This window comes from Prionailurus bengalensis, chromosome B4 (assembly GCF_016509475.1).
Source record: "Prionailurus bengalensis isolate Pbe53 chromosome B4, Fcat_Pben_1.1_paternal_pri, whole genome shotgun sequence".
Taxonomy (NCBI): Eukaryota; Metazoa; Chordata; class Mammalia; order Carnivora; family Felidae; genus Prionailurus; species Prionailurus bengalensis.
Window position 1 is genome coordinate 89607212 of NC_057358.1, and position 15948 is coordinate 89623159.

Below are 15948 nucleotides of genomic sequence, written 5' to 3' on the forward strand. Positions count from 1 at the left end.
TAGCACTTTCTAATGCCTGACCTGACTTTTTGTGCCCCTGAGAAAGTTTCCTACTATATAACCACCATCACTATTACTTGGAGCCATGTGGTACTCCAACTGTAAGATTTGGGCCTTGGGAAACATCTTTTAAAAATATCTTAGGAGATAATCAACAAGCCTTGGAATATTCTGACAGCCTGATACAAGTGTATATTGGGTCATCCTGTATCAGTTTGAGCAGATAAATTTATTCTGACAGTGTAATCTGTAGTAAACACCTAGTTTTTCTGGGGGTGAGGGTAAGTAGGTGGAAGGGGGGCTGGAGTCTGAGTAGCTGAGGTCACTCATGTAGGCTCTGCATGTGCATGTGTCCATCTGCAATACAAATTCTGTACACCAAGGCTCAGTTGAACTTGGTAGTACGATGCACATATTGCTGGGAAGATTAAGTACATCCGTGGTACTCTGATGGGAGAGGACACCTGGAAGCATGCACTAGGTTCTCCTGGATTTTATCTCATGCACCACTTTTCCCTTTGTTGAATTTAATCTGAATCTTCTCCTTATCATCAACCATTTGAATCTTGTGAGTCCTTCTGCTGAATCATCAAGCATGAAGGGCAGTCTTGGAGACCTCTTACACAGTAGGACGATCTTACCCAGCCATAAGGCCATTGGCTGAGACTACTGGTTCTGCCTCCTTTGGGCACTACCAGTTTTGCCCTTTCCCCAAGCTAAGAGTCAGAGAGGGCCAGCCCACCTTCATTCTTCCCCTTCAAAGGATTCATAAGGATTCTGATCCTTGTGGCCAGATCCTCTCCAGAGTAAAGATGGGGGAAGAGGAAGAATTCAGTGTTCAAACAGTGTCACATAGAATACAGTAAAGCTAACATTTATTGAGCACTCATTATGTGTTCTTTTAAGTACTTTATACTTAGGATTTCACTGAATCCTCAGAGACCTGCTCAGGGTTGCACTGCTAGTATGTGGCAGACCAGATTCAAAGTGAAACCTGTGCTCTTGACTTATACAAAATGACACACAAAGAATGAAACATGCATATGCCGAGAAACTAACTGCACTGTGGGTCAGAAAATAAGATTGTTTCTTTCTATTAGGAGGCAAAACAGTGTCACCATGACGTGGATTTTTGTATTCTCACTGTGAGACACCAAGAAGAAAGACTTTATTTACAAACATGATTCCTGTCATAACAAATGTCACACAACCCTCAAAAATTCCAAATTTCTTAATTACTGAATTGACCCATTTTGCTCAAGTGGCTCTCATTTCTTACGCATTCTGATGAATTGTCCACCTGCAGAGTTCCTATCAAAAGCCTGACATCAAAGAGGGATTAAAACATGAAAGAGAATCTCAGGTTCAGAAAGCCTGAGAAAAAATGAACTTATCATAAAATAATGTACAAAGATCAGGATTAAAATCACTTAAAAGCAAATTTCTGAGCAGAAGATACTAAAGTATCTGAAAGGAGGGGCACCTGTGTGGCTCAGTTAGGAGCATGTGACTCTTGATCTCGGGGTCATGTGTTCAAGCCCCATGTTGGGTGTGGGGATAATTTAAATAAATATTTTTTTTAAAAAGTACAGACTGAGGTCAAAAAATAAATAAATAGAAAATAAAGTGTCCCCCCAAAGCCATTAGGCAGACAGCGAACTAATTAGTATATACTGTTCTAATTAAATTCTTATAGATCAATTCGTTATTTTGTGCCCTAATTTTTTTTTAAGTTTATTTAATTTGAGAGAAAGAGAGAGAATGCAGGAGGGGCAGAGAGAGAGGCAGAGGAATCCTAAGCAGGCTCTGTACTGTCAGCACAGAGCCCAGTATGGGCTCGAACCCACGAAACTGCGAGATCATGACCTGAGCCCAAATCAAGAGTTGGTCTCAGGGGCACCTGGGTGGCTCAGTTGGTTAAGTGAGTTGGCTCCAGACTGACGTGTGGAGTCTGCTTGGGATTCTCTCTCTCTTTCTCTCCCTCTCTCTCTGCCCCACCCCTACTTGTGCTGTTTCTGTCCCTCTCAAAATAAATAAATAAACTTAAAAAAAAAAAAAGTCAGATGCTAAACTGAGCCACCCAGGTGCCCTTCTCCTGTCTAGTTTAAAAGATAATTGTATAAAGCTGTAATTATAAATCTGTGTTGATGGACACTTAATGTAGAAACTGTAATGTGTATGATAATAACAGCACAAAGGAGTGGGGAGGGAACAGACTTGTATTTTTGTATACTATTGAAATTGATAATGATCTGAGCTACATTGTTATAAAGTAGGATGTACATTGTACATCCCCAGGGCAAACATTGATTTAAAAACTCCAAAATACATGGTATAAAAGAAGTCACAAGAGAATTCAAATTGGATACTAGCAAATACCTATTTGACACAAAGGAAGGCAGTAATAGGGAGGAAATAGGGGGAAAAAGACATATGAAAACAAATAGCAATAGAACAGATGTAAACCCTGCCTTATCAGTAATTATACTACTGTGAATGGATTAGACACTCCATTCGAAGTCAGGGATTGAAAGGATAGATTTTAAAAACATGATTTGACTAATGATTCACTTGTACTATAACAAGAGACTCACTTTAGAGTCAAAAACACAAATAGGTTGAAAGTAAAGGGATGGGAAAGATATACTGTGCAAACAGCAAGCAAAAGACAGCTGAAATGGTGATAGTACTCTTAGACAAAATAAGAGTGCAAAAAAAAATTTTACTAGAGGGGAACCTGGCTGTCTTAGTTGTAAAACATGCAACACTGGATCTCAGGGTTGTGAGCTCGAGTCCCATGTTGGGCATGGGGTTTACTTAATAAAAACATATATATATATTTTAAAAATAAAATATATATATAAAATAAATATATATATTTTAAAATATATATATTTAAAATATATATATATATATTTTTTATATATATATTTAAAATATTTTATTTAAATATTTTATATTTTAAATATATATATATTTTAAATATATATTTTTTAAATTGTACAAGAGACAATTTATAATGATAATAGTTCAATCCATCAAGAAGTTATGACAATTATAAGCATATATGTACCTAAGAATAGAACCCCAAAATACATGAAGCAAAAACTGAAAGAATTGAAGAGAGAAATAAACTCAACCATAACAGCTGGAAACTTCAATACCCTACCTAAAAATTAGAGCAGAAATTAGTGAAATGGTGAATAGAAAAACAATAAGGAAAATCAACCAAGCCAAAAATTGATTCTTTGAAAATCAACATAACTGACAATCCTTTAACAAGATTGACCAAGAAAAAAAAGAGAGAAGACTCAATCTATACCTAAAATCAGGTATAAAAGGAGATAGTATCAACCTTACAGAAATAAAAAGTATAAGGGAATCCTATGAACAACTGAATACCAACAAATTAAAATGCCTGGATAAAACAGACTAATTCCTAGAAAGACAGGAACCACCAAAACTAACTCAAGAGAAGTAGAAAATATGAGTTGACCGTTAACAGCAATATGAATAGAACTATGAGAGATTGAATTAGTAACAAAAAAACTTCCCACAAAGAAAGGTACAGTAATACATGGTCTCCTTGGTGAATTCTACCAAATGTTTAAAGAATTAACACCAATCCCTCACAAACTCTTCCAAAAAGTAGAAGAGGACCAAACACTTCCTGTATTATTCTGATACCAAAACCAGACAAAGACATCATAAGAAAACTACAGACCAATAATATTTCTTGTAAATATAGATGTAAAAGTCCTCAACAAAATGCTTACAAACCAAATCCACAGAAATGTATTTAAAAAAGATTAAAAGGCACTGGAGTTGAGAGTTATAGATCTAACAGAAGACCTTAGCACAAGCATTTACCCATTCAGTTATCTCCCTTGTTCAAGAAAATTCTAAATAAAGTATCACTGAGAGAAATGATGACACTTAACTTTCATGATGTCGTTTTTTCCCCCCCCTATTTAGAAAATACAGGTTTAAGAGATTATTATTATTAGAATTGCTCTAATCCCTTCATTTACCATCTGGCCTATTCCATATTCAGTAGGAAAGGTAGGGTTTTTGTTTGTTTGTTTAATTTACAAAGTTAGTAGTTTCTCTATTTAAAAAGTGATGGCGAAAAGGAACAGGAACTTTATTATGATAAGACCTGATTAAAATATGTATTCTCGAGGAAAACAGCCCCAGGAAGAAATAATCAGCAAATCCAGAGGAGACATTCTACAAAAAAAAAAAAAAAAAAAAAAAAAAAAAAAAAAAAGGGCCATCTCTTCAACATGTAAAAACAAGGCAAGGAGGGGTGGTGATACTGTTAGTGTAAAAAGGGGTCCAGGAGACAGAACAACCCACACATTTGACCAGCACAAAAAGACAAAAAGATGTGACTATTGATGGGAAGTAATAGGAAATAAACAGCACCAGCTAGGAGTATTGTTGTCAAAACACTGCCCCTGGATCTTCCCCAGTTTAAAGCAACTATAGTGGATGAAGGACATGCCCAAGGATTCCAGATCCAGATTGTGGAAAATTCTCCAGAATAAGTGACCTCATTTCTCCAGCAAATAACTGACAGAAAAATGAAAGAGGAAGGAAGAACTGTCATAAATTAAAAGGGATTTAAGAGACAGATAACCAAACACAATTTGGTGGGGACCATTATTTGAATCCTAATTCAAACAAACCCACTATGGAGAGAGCCAAAGCATAAGAGACTCTTAAAAACTGAGAACAAACTGAGGGTTGATGGGGGTGGGAGGGAGGAGAGGGTGGATGATGGGTATTGAAGAGGGTATCTTTTGGGATGAGCACTGGGGGTTGTATGGAAACCAATCTGACAATAAATTTCATATATTAAAAAAAAAAACCCACTATAAAGAGACATTTTTTTAAGGGGTACCTGGCTGGCTCAGTCAGTTGATCTTGGGGTTGTAAATTCAAACCCCATGTTGGGTGTAAACATTACTTAAAAATAAAATCTTTAAAAAAAAAAAAAAGACATAAACCAGAGGAGAAGTCAAAAGGGAAAATCTGAAGGTAGACACCACGTACTGGACCACAATTTGGAGATCATTTTATTTCATGGGACATTAAGTAGTGGAAGTAAGTCCCCAAAAGAGCTAAATTGTGAGATATCTTTCAACTTCCATGGTCTTTGATGACCTAACTTCCTCTCTGACAGCAAGCTCTAACTCTCCCGTCTCTGTCTCCAAAAACTGGAGGAAAGCAAGTAATAAATTAATTCACTCAAATTTCAATTTAATGAATTACTTGTTCCAAGAGGATTTCAGAGCAAATCTGAAGGAGGGCCAGTGGTAGGATTAAAGGTACTGATGAGATAGCCTATCAATGTATGGAGATATCTTGAATGGATTTCCCTCAAATTAAACCACATTAGCAATTACCTATGTCAGGCTGTACACAAACTTATTCCTTAGTAGAAGCTATTTTTACATTTAACATTTGGCAAATTCTTCCACTGACATAATTAAAAAACTCACTGCAGCCTCCACCAGGTGGGTTTTTGTGTGTTTTTTTTTTTTTTTTCCATTATACTCTACCTGGGCTTTAGTGTATCAATCCCTAAGGACATCTAAGTAGATGAGCTTTTTTTGGGATCTATGAATATTGTTGGCAAGAATGATCCACCCACATATGCCAAAAAGAATTACCAGTTTGGAGAATTGGGCACAGCCCCATAATACTGGAGACTCCCTAGACTATTTCAGTGTTAGGCTTGAAAAATCATTGTCTCTGAGACAAGAGCCACAGCTAAGACTAAAAGGAAAAAAGCTTTCAAGGCTCGACCCTGTGAAGAGGATACGACATCCATCTGTGTCTTTGCAACCAGACCTGTCCTTGAATGGCGTCAGAAACAGCAATGACACCAGTGTGAGCTTTGAAGGACAATAATCTTGAATACAGAGGGGTGGTATGAGGAATGAAAAAGGTGTTTTATTTATAACTTCATCCTCTCCTTCCTGACAGCCAATGCCCAGGAGCCAGGTAATCTGCAAACTGAGGTGACCATGTTGTCTCTATTGCAAAACCTAAAAACTTCTAAAGCAATTTGGAATTTGGATGTAAGTGATGAATCACTGAATTCTGAAACAAATGTAGCACTGTATGTTAACTACAATTTAAAAAGAATTAAAGGAAGAAAGAAAGAAAGAAGGAAAGAAAGAAGGAAAAGGAAGGAATTTGGAAAGCAGGAATTTGTAGAAAGTCAGTTGTTACTGTGTGCATAATGGTTCAAGAATGCTGGCTGTAAGGTCAAAAGACCTGAATTTACATTCCAGCTCCAATGTTTTCTGAATATGACCTTGTGCAAATATTTCCCCTTTGGGGCGCCTGGGTGGCTCAGTCGGTTAAGTGTCCGACTTCGGCTCAGGTCATGATCTCGCGGTCCGTGAGTTCAAGCCCCGCGTCGGGCTCTGTGCTGACAGCTCAGAGCCTGGAGCCTGTTTCAGATTCTGTGCCTCCCTCTTTCTCTGACCCTCCCCTGTTCATGCTGTCTCTCTGTCTCAAAAATAAATAAACGTTAAAAAAAAATTAAAAAAAAAATATATATATATATATTTCCCCTTTGTCTGCCTCCATTTTATCATCCAGGGGGGGAAAAAAGACAATATCATCTTCCTCATAGAGTTAATAAGATTAAATAAGATTTAAAGTGTTTGACACAAGGCTAACACATTAGTGCATAGCCAATAGATATCTATTACAGTTAATGACCTTTGATTCTTCCTAAGAACCTCAGTAATGCAATACTGGATAGATTCATGGCCTACTCAGCATGGTATTTGTCTCTGATGATGGCAGCATGGGGCATTTGGGGAGAGAAGAGAATGCTCTTTTGTGTTACCTCAAATGAATAAGGCTTTATGTGAAAATATCTCTAACTTCTTTGACCACCTCTAAGAATAATACATCACTCATGAATGTATCTACATCGTTTGGGGCCATATTTATATGTGCAACTGATTACTGATTTCTCTTACTTTTATTAAAATACTACTTTTAGGGGCGCCTGGGTGGCTCAGTCGGTTAAGCGGCCGACTTCGGCTCAGGTCACGATCTCGCGGTCCGTGAGTTGGAACCCCGTGTCGGGCTCTGTGCTGATGGCTCAGAGCCTGGAGCCTGTTTCAGATTCTGTGTCTCCCTCTCTCTGACCCTCCCCCGTTCATGCTCTGTCTCTCTCTGTCTCAAAAATAAATAAACGTTAAAAAAAAAATTTTTTTTTAAATACTACTTTTAAAATGCAAAGGGAGATCCCTTATTTTTTGTTTTTCAATTGAAGTAAAGGTGATAGTACTTCTTTCTTGTTTCTGAAAATTTTGTGAACAATTCTATGTTTATCTTATCCCTTCGTCTTGTTTTCATAGTCTCGATTCAGATTTCTTCTTTCAGCTTTAATTTCAGAGAATAAACGCACCCTAAGCTTTTGGCAGTTGAGCATCTAGTTTCTAATTTATCCAGTTCAATTCATCATGGATACTTCTGAGTTGCTACTGCAAAGTGCAAAACTCAAAGATGCAAAATGTAAGATGGAGTTGCTCTTTTCAAAAAGCTTAGAGTCTTCTGGATATTCAGTGAAAACTTACTATTATTTTTTTAATGACCTGCTATGACCGAGGCAGGTATAGCTTAGAGAATCAAAGCTTAGAGAATCAAAGCATGGATGCCACAGGCTGACTCCGAGAGTGCAAATTCTGGTTCTGCCACTTAGAGGATGACCTTGGGCAAGTTGCCTAAGTTCTCTGTACTTCAGGTTCTTTATCGGTAAAGCTAGATACAATATTATCTGGGGTTGTTGTAAAGATAAAGAAGTTCCAGGGTAAGTACTTAGAACAGAGGCTGAGTGGCATATAGTAAGCACTCAATAAAATGTCAGCAATTTGAGGTAGACATTAGAGCTGTTCAAATACTCCTTTTCTCTCTTTCAGACACGTGGAATGCATATATGGTAGGATCACGTTTTCCTGCCCCCTTTTAAGATAGGCATGGGCCATGTGCCTGACTCTAGCTACTAAATGTGAGAAATTACATGTGTCACTTCTGGGTAGAAGCTTAAAAATAAGTACATAATTTTCCAAGTTAATTTCCCTCTGCCTGGTGATTAAGCAAGCATATGCTGAGATGGAGTCCCTGATACTAAGATGGGTGACTAAGTGTCACATATCTTGTGACTGAAACGAAGCTAACCCACAGTGGACAAGTAACTTGGATGAGATCGACTTTATGTTGTGTTAAAGCACTAAGACCTTGGGGTTGTTTGTTAGTGCAGTTAACCTAGGCTATCCCGACCAAGACACTATCATTCTAGGCACTGGGGGGTACATCAGTGAATCAAACTGACAAAATGCACACCCTCATGAAGTTTCTCAGGACTTGAATGCAGGGGTGCCTGCCTGGCTCATTCAGTAGAACACGCAGATCTTGGTCTCAGGGTCATGAGTTCAAGCCCCATGTTTGGCATAGACGTTATATTAAAACAAACAAACCAAGAACAAGACTCGAATGCAAAATCCAAACTATTTTGTGCAAACTATTAAGAAACCAGAGGTGGCCCTCAGTTGCTTAAGTGTCCAACTCTTGATTTTGGTTCAGGTCATGATCTCACAGTTCATAAATTCGAGCCCCATGTTGGGCTCTGCTGCTTGGGATTCTCTCTCCCTCTCTCTCTCTGCCCCTCCCCTGCTCGTGCTCTCTCTCTTTCTCTCAAAATAAATCAACTTAAAAAAAAAAAGATGGATTAGAGTTTACCACCTCTTTCTTCCTTCCACAGTGAGACTTTTGAAAGGCTGCAAATGAATCAAAAAAAAAAAAAAAGCTAGAGAAGAAAAGAAGCATCCATAATATAGTCTCATCTTCCATAACTCTTACTGCCAAAGTGCACGACTCAGGTAAACAACACAGAGATCATCTCATACAAGCACAAAGGAAGCATGAAAAAAGCTGAACCTGAGCATCAGGAGACCCTCTGAGACTTTGCCCTGGCTGTTCCGCTAACTGCCTATGTGTGATGAGTTGTCAAGTCTCCAGGGTCCCTCAACACTTGGAATAAGGAAATAGGATCTTTCCCTCTGAGAGGTAAACTTATGATGTATCTGAGCATCCATTTACTCTTCCAGTTCTTCCCATTGACAGATAGTTTTTGACCATCTTCTATGTGTCAGGCAACATAATGCACAGTGACCCAGGGATGAACAAGACAGACAAGGTCTCATGGAGCTTGCATTTACTATGGGGGATGGACAATAATCAGTCATCAAACAGATTAATCTTATAATGCCAGTAATGTTAAGTGCTTTGAAACAAACAGATGTGGTAAGTGTGATGGGGAGTGGTACTCTAGATTGAAGGGTCATCAGAGGCATCCCTGTGGAGGTGAAACTGAATTTGGAAACATGACTGGCAAGAAGGAACCAACTCTCCGAAGATCTGGAGGAAGTGTTCCAGATAGGATGGCACGTGCAAAGTCCCTGAGGCAAGAAGGAAGAGCAAAAAGAGCTCAGGGAAGAGTTGGAGATGAGTCAGAGATAGAGGGGTCATATCATGGAGGCTTTTATAGGCAATACAAAGAAGAAGAGTGATATAACTTAACTCACACTTCATGTTTAAAAAGATCATCCCAACTGCTAGATGAAGAGGAATGAGTTTGGAGGTAATTTCAATAGTTGAGGTAAGGGACTGCACAAGTGGCAGAAGTAAAAAAGGTAAGAAAGGTCCTGGCCGGATATATTTTGGAAGAGAAGTGACAAGGATCAGAACATACTATCCCAAAATATGGCACCTTGGTATACTGAATATTTTGAGCTGAAGGAATTTGAGAAAACAGCAGATGCAGGAAACTCTCTCTGATCTTTTTCCACCCTGCTCTCTTGAAGCAGGTCATAAGACCCTCATGGGAGAGGTGCCCTCCCTATACCCAGAGAAGGACACTGAGAGAAAGAAATCCAAACAAACAGACCTTGCCAGTTTTCCCTAGGTTATTATCCTTAGTCATACCCCCTTTTTTGTGCTATCCCATTTTTTTTCTTTATCCTAATATTAAACACACACAGGGGCGCCTGGGTGGCGCAGTCGGTTGGGCGTCCGACTTCAGCCAGGTCACGATCTCGCGGTCCAGGAGTTCGAGCCCCGCATCAGGCTCTGGGCTGATGGCTCGGAGCCTGGAGCCTGTTTCCGATTCTGTGTCTCCCTCTCTCTCTGCCCCTCCCCCGTTCATGCTCTGTCTCTCTCTGTCCCAAAAATAAAAACGTTGAAAAAAAAAAAATATTAAACACACACAGATTCACCTGTCTCTTCAGGTCTTTGTTACCTTTATAGAGGCTCCCATATCATGTAAAATTTATATGAAATAAATGTGTAGGCATTTCTCCTGTTAATCTGTCTTTGTCAGTTTAATTTTCAGACTCAGCCAGGGACCCTGAGAGGGTCAAGGGAAGCTTTTTCCTCCTCTACACAAATCAAGAGGGTATAGTGATTGTTGGATGTAGGGAGTGAAAGAAAGAATTAAGGCTGGTAGATGATGTTATTTCCTAAAATAAGGAAAGCCAAGGAAGGAACAAATTTAGGGGTAGAGATCAGGAATTCTGTTTTTGAATACATTAAAGTCGACATACCTACTGGACAGATTTTTCAAGAAGAATAAACAAGACAGTATATTTAAACACCTAATACAGGGGCGCCTGGGTGGCTCAGTCGGTTAAGCATCCAACTTTGGCTCAGGTCATGATTTCACGATTAGTGAGTTTGAGCCCAACGTTAGGTTCTGAGCCTAACAGCTCAGAGCCTGGAGCCTGCTTCAGATTCTGTGTCTCCCTCTCTGTCTGCCCCTCCCCCCCCCCCTCTCTCTCTCTCTCTCTCTCTCTCTCTCTAAATAATAAACAAAATTTTAAACACCTAATGTATAATCAATGCTCAAAAAGTTATTTTCTTTCCAAATTTATTAAATCTTCTAAAGTCAAGTGCCCTAATATGAAAAGAGAAGATAATATCTATGTTACAGACTCATAGTGAACCTAACAGACTTAATATATGTGAATAAAGATTATCAATAATAACACGTATGTGGCTGTTACCTGCGCCAAGTACTGTTTTAAGTGAGTTACATTTATTTAATTTAATCCTCTCAAAAACAATCTAAGGTATCACCTCACGCCAGTCAGAGTGACCAAAATGAACAAATCAGGAGACTATAGATGCTGGAGAGGATGTGGAGAAATGGGAACCCTCTTGCACTGTTGGTGGGAATGCAAACTGGTACAGCCACTCTGGAAAACAGTGTGGAGGTTCCTCAAAAAATTAAAAATAGACCTACCCTATGACCCAGCAATAGCACTGCTAGGAATTTACCCAAGGGATACAGGAGTGCTGATGCAGAGGGGCACTTGTACCCCAATGTTTATAACAGCACTCTCAACAATAGCTAAATTGTGGAAAGAGCCTAAATGTCCATCAACTGACGAATGGATAAAGAAATTGTGGTTTATATACACAAGGAGTACTACGTGGCAATGAGAAAGAACGAAATATGGCCTTTTGTAGCAACATGGATGGAACTGGAGAGTGTGATGCTAAGTGAAATAAGCCATACAGAGAAAGACAGATACCATATGGTTTCACTCTTATGTGGATCCTGAGAAACTTAACAGAAACCCATGGGGGAGGGGAAGGAAAAAAAAAAAGAGGTTAGAGTGGGAGAGAACCAAAGCATAAGAGACTCTTAAAAACAACAAACTGAGGGTTGATGGGGGGTGGGAGGGAGGGTAGGGTAGGTGATGGGTATTGAATGAGCACTGGGTGTTGTATGGAAACCAATTTGACAATAAATTTCATATATTAAAAAAAAAAACAATCTAAGGAAGGCACAGAGTAGATGTTAAATAACTGGACCATGTCTATACAGGTAGACAGCAAAACCTGAATAAAAATAAAAATGTATTATTAGGGGCATCTGGGTGGCTCAGTCGGTTAAGCATCCAACTTTTTTTTTAATGTTTATTTATTTTTAAGAGAGAGAGAGAGAGAGAGAGAGGCAGACAGAGAGAGGGAGACATAGAAGTGAAACAGGCTCCAGGCTCTGAACTATCAGCACAGAGTCCGATGCAGGGCTCGAACTCATGAACTGCAAGATCATGACCTGAAGTCAGATGCTTAACCGACTGAGCCACCTAGACGCCCAAGCATCCAACTCTTGATTTTGGCTCAGGACATATCTCACGGTTCTTGGGATCGAGCCCCGCATCAGCCTCTGTGCAGACAACACCAAGCCTGCTTGGGATTCTCCCTCTCTCTCTCTCTCAATAAATAAATAAACATTTAAAATATATATATATTATGAAATGCCCAATGTATATTGCAGATCATCAAATCAGAAACAGAAGAAACAGATTATGTTGAATATTTAACAAATATGTATTGACCATCTGGTCTATCTAGGAGACAGAAAGAAATACAGCAATGAAGAAAACAGACCAAAAGGCCTGCCCTCATCAGCACAGAGGAGGAAAAACAGCTCAGAGAAAGAATGACTTGGGCTTAGCCTAGAAGATGTGTTGGCTGTGAATGTACTAGTGGGGAAAGCAGGGATTAGTTGGCAAACTACTGCGGCCCCTACGGCACAGCCTGTGACCTGTTTCTTTTCAAGCTAAGAATGTTACATTTTTTTAAAGTAAACTCTATGCCCAACGTGAGGCTCAAACTCACTACCCCAAGATCAAGAGTAGCATGCTCTACTCACTGGAACCAGCCAGGCGCCCCTGTTTTTACATGTTTTAAAAGGAGAGAGAGAAGGAGGAGAGGAAGAGGAGAATTATAAATATGATGATCTGAACAACTTTGAAGGAGGAGAAAATGTTCAAGACAAGCAAGCAGGCCAGGCTGTAAAAGGTGCGTTTGTGGCCCGTTGAGGAAGCCACACGGAGCCTGGGACGACTGGAGAGCCATATTCACTGGGAAGGGTGGTGAAAAGACGAAGACAGGCGAGAGACTACAGGCAAGGCTGCTGGAGTTGACGGATTTTTTTTTCTCTGTAGGTGATGGGATGGCCTTGATGGAGAGTGAATTCATAGGAAATTCACTTCTGGAAAGTTGCTTGAAAAATATGTGCTTAATCTTGGAAGAGCTTGAAGAAGTGTTTTGATGCCCACAACAAGAGCAGAACTGTAGAATATCTTCCAAAAGCAACTTTTGAAAGAGTGGGGGAGGGGCAGAGAGCGAGGGAGACAGAATCTGAAGCAGGCTCCGGGCTCTTAGCTGTCAGCACAGAGCCCAACGCGGGGCTCGAACTCACGAACCTTGAGATCATGACCTGGGCCGAAGTCAGATGCTTAACTGACTGAGCTACCCAGGCGCCCCCAAAAGGAACTTTTAAAGAAAACGTCAGCCTTTTTATAAAAGCTCCACCCAAGCAACCTTAGAAACTCTCTTTTAGGACATGGACCATATCAAACACTTGAGATCTCCGGGTGGATTTTAAGCACATGTTTGCTGGAAGGGAAATCTCATTTGTATCCAATCCAAGTTCTGGTGTAACTTTTTGCTGCTGTTACCCTCAAAATTTTTTAATGTCTATTTATTTATTTCTGAGAGAGAAGAGAGAGGCCGTGGGGGGAGGAGCAGAGAGAGACAGAGAATCCCAAGTAGGCTCCATGCTATCAGCTTAGAGCCTGATGCAGGGCTCAAACTCACAGACCGTGAGATCATAATCTGAGCTGAAATCAAGCACAACTGAATGAGCTGCTCATGTGCCCCTCCATTTTTTTTCTTTAGGAGAGAAAATGGAATTTTATTTGCAATTTTTTTTCTGAGGTGTAACTGTAACATGAGACATGAACTAAATAAGGAATCTGACTGAACATGGGAAGAAGGCTGGGGCCCAGAGGCATAAAGGACTGGTTTGCTTGGGACTTTACTGCTGTGACAGCTAGAACAAAGGCAGAATGGAAACCTGAGCCAATTGAAAGTTAAATAACAAGAAGACAAACTTTTACAGTAAAATGAGAAAACCTTTGAGAATGGAAAAGGATGTCTAAAGAGTTGGCCCTAGAGGACAGCACCCTAGTTAAAAAAAAAAAAAAAAAAAAAAAGATTAAACAGTTTATCTTTTAAGGAAGGAGAAACCAGTTCTAAGAAACAAAGGTGCCTGGCACCGAAATCATGTGATTTAAGAAACTACTGACTTAGCACGGATAGGAGATGACTATATGAGATATAACACAGAAACCAGGAAAATTCTCTATATTATGGTATTAAGTTCGGGCTTAATGTTCATAGAGGGACGATTAGTCAGCTACATCTGTGGCCAGTAATTGGTGCTAGAGAAAGCAACTGTGTGACTGACACCCATTTTTCATACACCCTGTGAAGCTGTGCAAGCCACTGAACTATAATAACCCTAGAATTATCTTATAAAACCTCAGAAGAAGGGATCGTGAAGGCATTTGTACTTGGCATGATTATATTTCTCACTGAAACAATACTTTTAAAAAATGATTACCCGTTTTTAAAAAATATTAAGAGGAAAACAATTCTGTATTCATTTGCTGTTGTAACATATTACCATAAACTCTGTGGCATTAAACACCACAGATTTATTCTCTCATAGTTCTAGGGGTCAGAGGTCCAAAATGGGTCTCACTGGGCTAAACTCAAGGTGTTGGGAGGACGGCATTCCTTCTGGAGGCTCTAGGAGAAAACCTGTTTCCAGGCCCTTTCCAGCTTCTAGAGGCTGTCCACATTCCTTGTCTCCTGGCTCCTTCCTCCTTCAGAACCACTAGTCTCTTTGCTGCAGTGCTCTGCCTGCCTCTTTCTGCCCCCCTTTTCCACTTTGAAGGATTTGTGATTACATTGGGCCCACTCAGATAATCCAAAATAATCTCCCTATTTTATTTGTTTGTGTAGGCTTCTTCTTTTTTTTTTTTTTTTTTTTTTTGCTTTTTATTGGACACGTTTGGTTTTTTTTTTTTAATATCCTTATTTATTTATTTATGTATAGAGAGAAAGAACAAGTGGGGGAGGGGCAGAGAGAGGGGGCACCAGAGGATCCGAAGCAGGCCCTGCACTGACAGCAGAGAGCCCCATGCGGGGCTTGAACTCCCAAGCCCTGAGATCATGACCGGAGCTGAAGCCAGATGCTCAACTGGCTGAGCCACCCAGCTGCCCCAGTCTCCCTATTTGAAAGTCATCTGATAGCAAGCAACCTTAATTGCATCTGCAACTTTTAACTCCTCTTTGCCATGTAATGTAACATATTCACAGGTTCCAGCGATATTCTGCCTACCACAACTTTAACCGCAGTTAAACTATATCGTGCAAGATGGACCTTCAATCTGTCAGCAGTGCTAAAATCATAGATCTATTCAGCACCTTTATAGACATTACACATTCTTCTATAAGCCTGAAAGGTAAATTATGTACATAAAGCATGACCAAATAAATTGGTATGCCTTTTTGTAGGATTCTTGGCTTGGAGGCCTAGGGAACTTTATTGCACTTTTCAGATTCTAACAGCTCAAAAAGAAAGATTTATAGCAACTACTGAAATATATATACTGTATTTCTTGTTGGGGAGAGTCACAATATCCTAAAATCATTACATTTTGTCAAAACAATAAATGTTTACACTGCAGACAGTATTCAAAGCTGAGCATTTAATGTTTTGAAGACATTTGGTAAAGGAAATTAATGTTTTAAATTTTAGTTCAAGAGAATGAAAATAGTGGTAGTAAGGAAGAAGGCAGTTTTGCTTCAAACTTTTACTCAAAAAAAAAAAAAAGCAAATAAATTTGCACAGTGATATTAGCCCACAGGGCTATTTTACAAAGAAAAAAAAGAAAGCTTTTTTTTTTTTCTCAGTTAATTTTATCCTTTTTTTACAGATGTGTTCCAAACAAACTAGGATTGTCTTTGCAAAACAGCCCCATTAAGAGTTCA

At 39.4% G+C, this 15948-nt stretch overlaps 2 protein-coding genes across 4 annotated transcripts in view; one reads left to right on the forward strand and one right to left on the reverse strand.

Annotated features, from left to right (window-relative positions):
* Positions 1–15948, forward strand: part of XPOT (exportin for tRNA) — a 160769-nt gene that overhangs the window by 98881 nt on the left and 45940 nt on the right. Inside the window, exon 5 of one of the 2 annotated variants that reach the window (XM_043564800.1) lies at positions 8795–9099. The exons of the other annotated variant lie outside the window; for it this stretch is intronic. The gene's annotated coding sequence lies outside the window, so the exon portion shown is untranslated. The remainder of the gene's footprint in view (positions 1–8794; positions 9100–15948) is intronic. 2 annotated transcript variants of the gene reach the window in all.
* The window catches only part of CB4H12orf56 (chromosome B4 C12orf56 homolog), an 87813-nt gene that overhangs the window by 70456 nt on the left and 1409 nt on the right, over positions 1–15948 (reverse strand). The window lies entirely within an intron of this gene.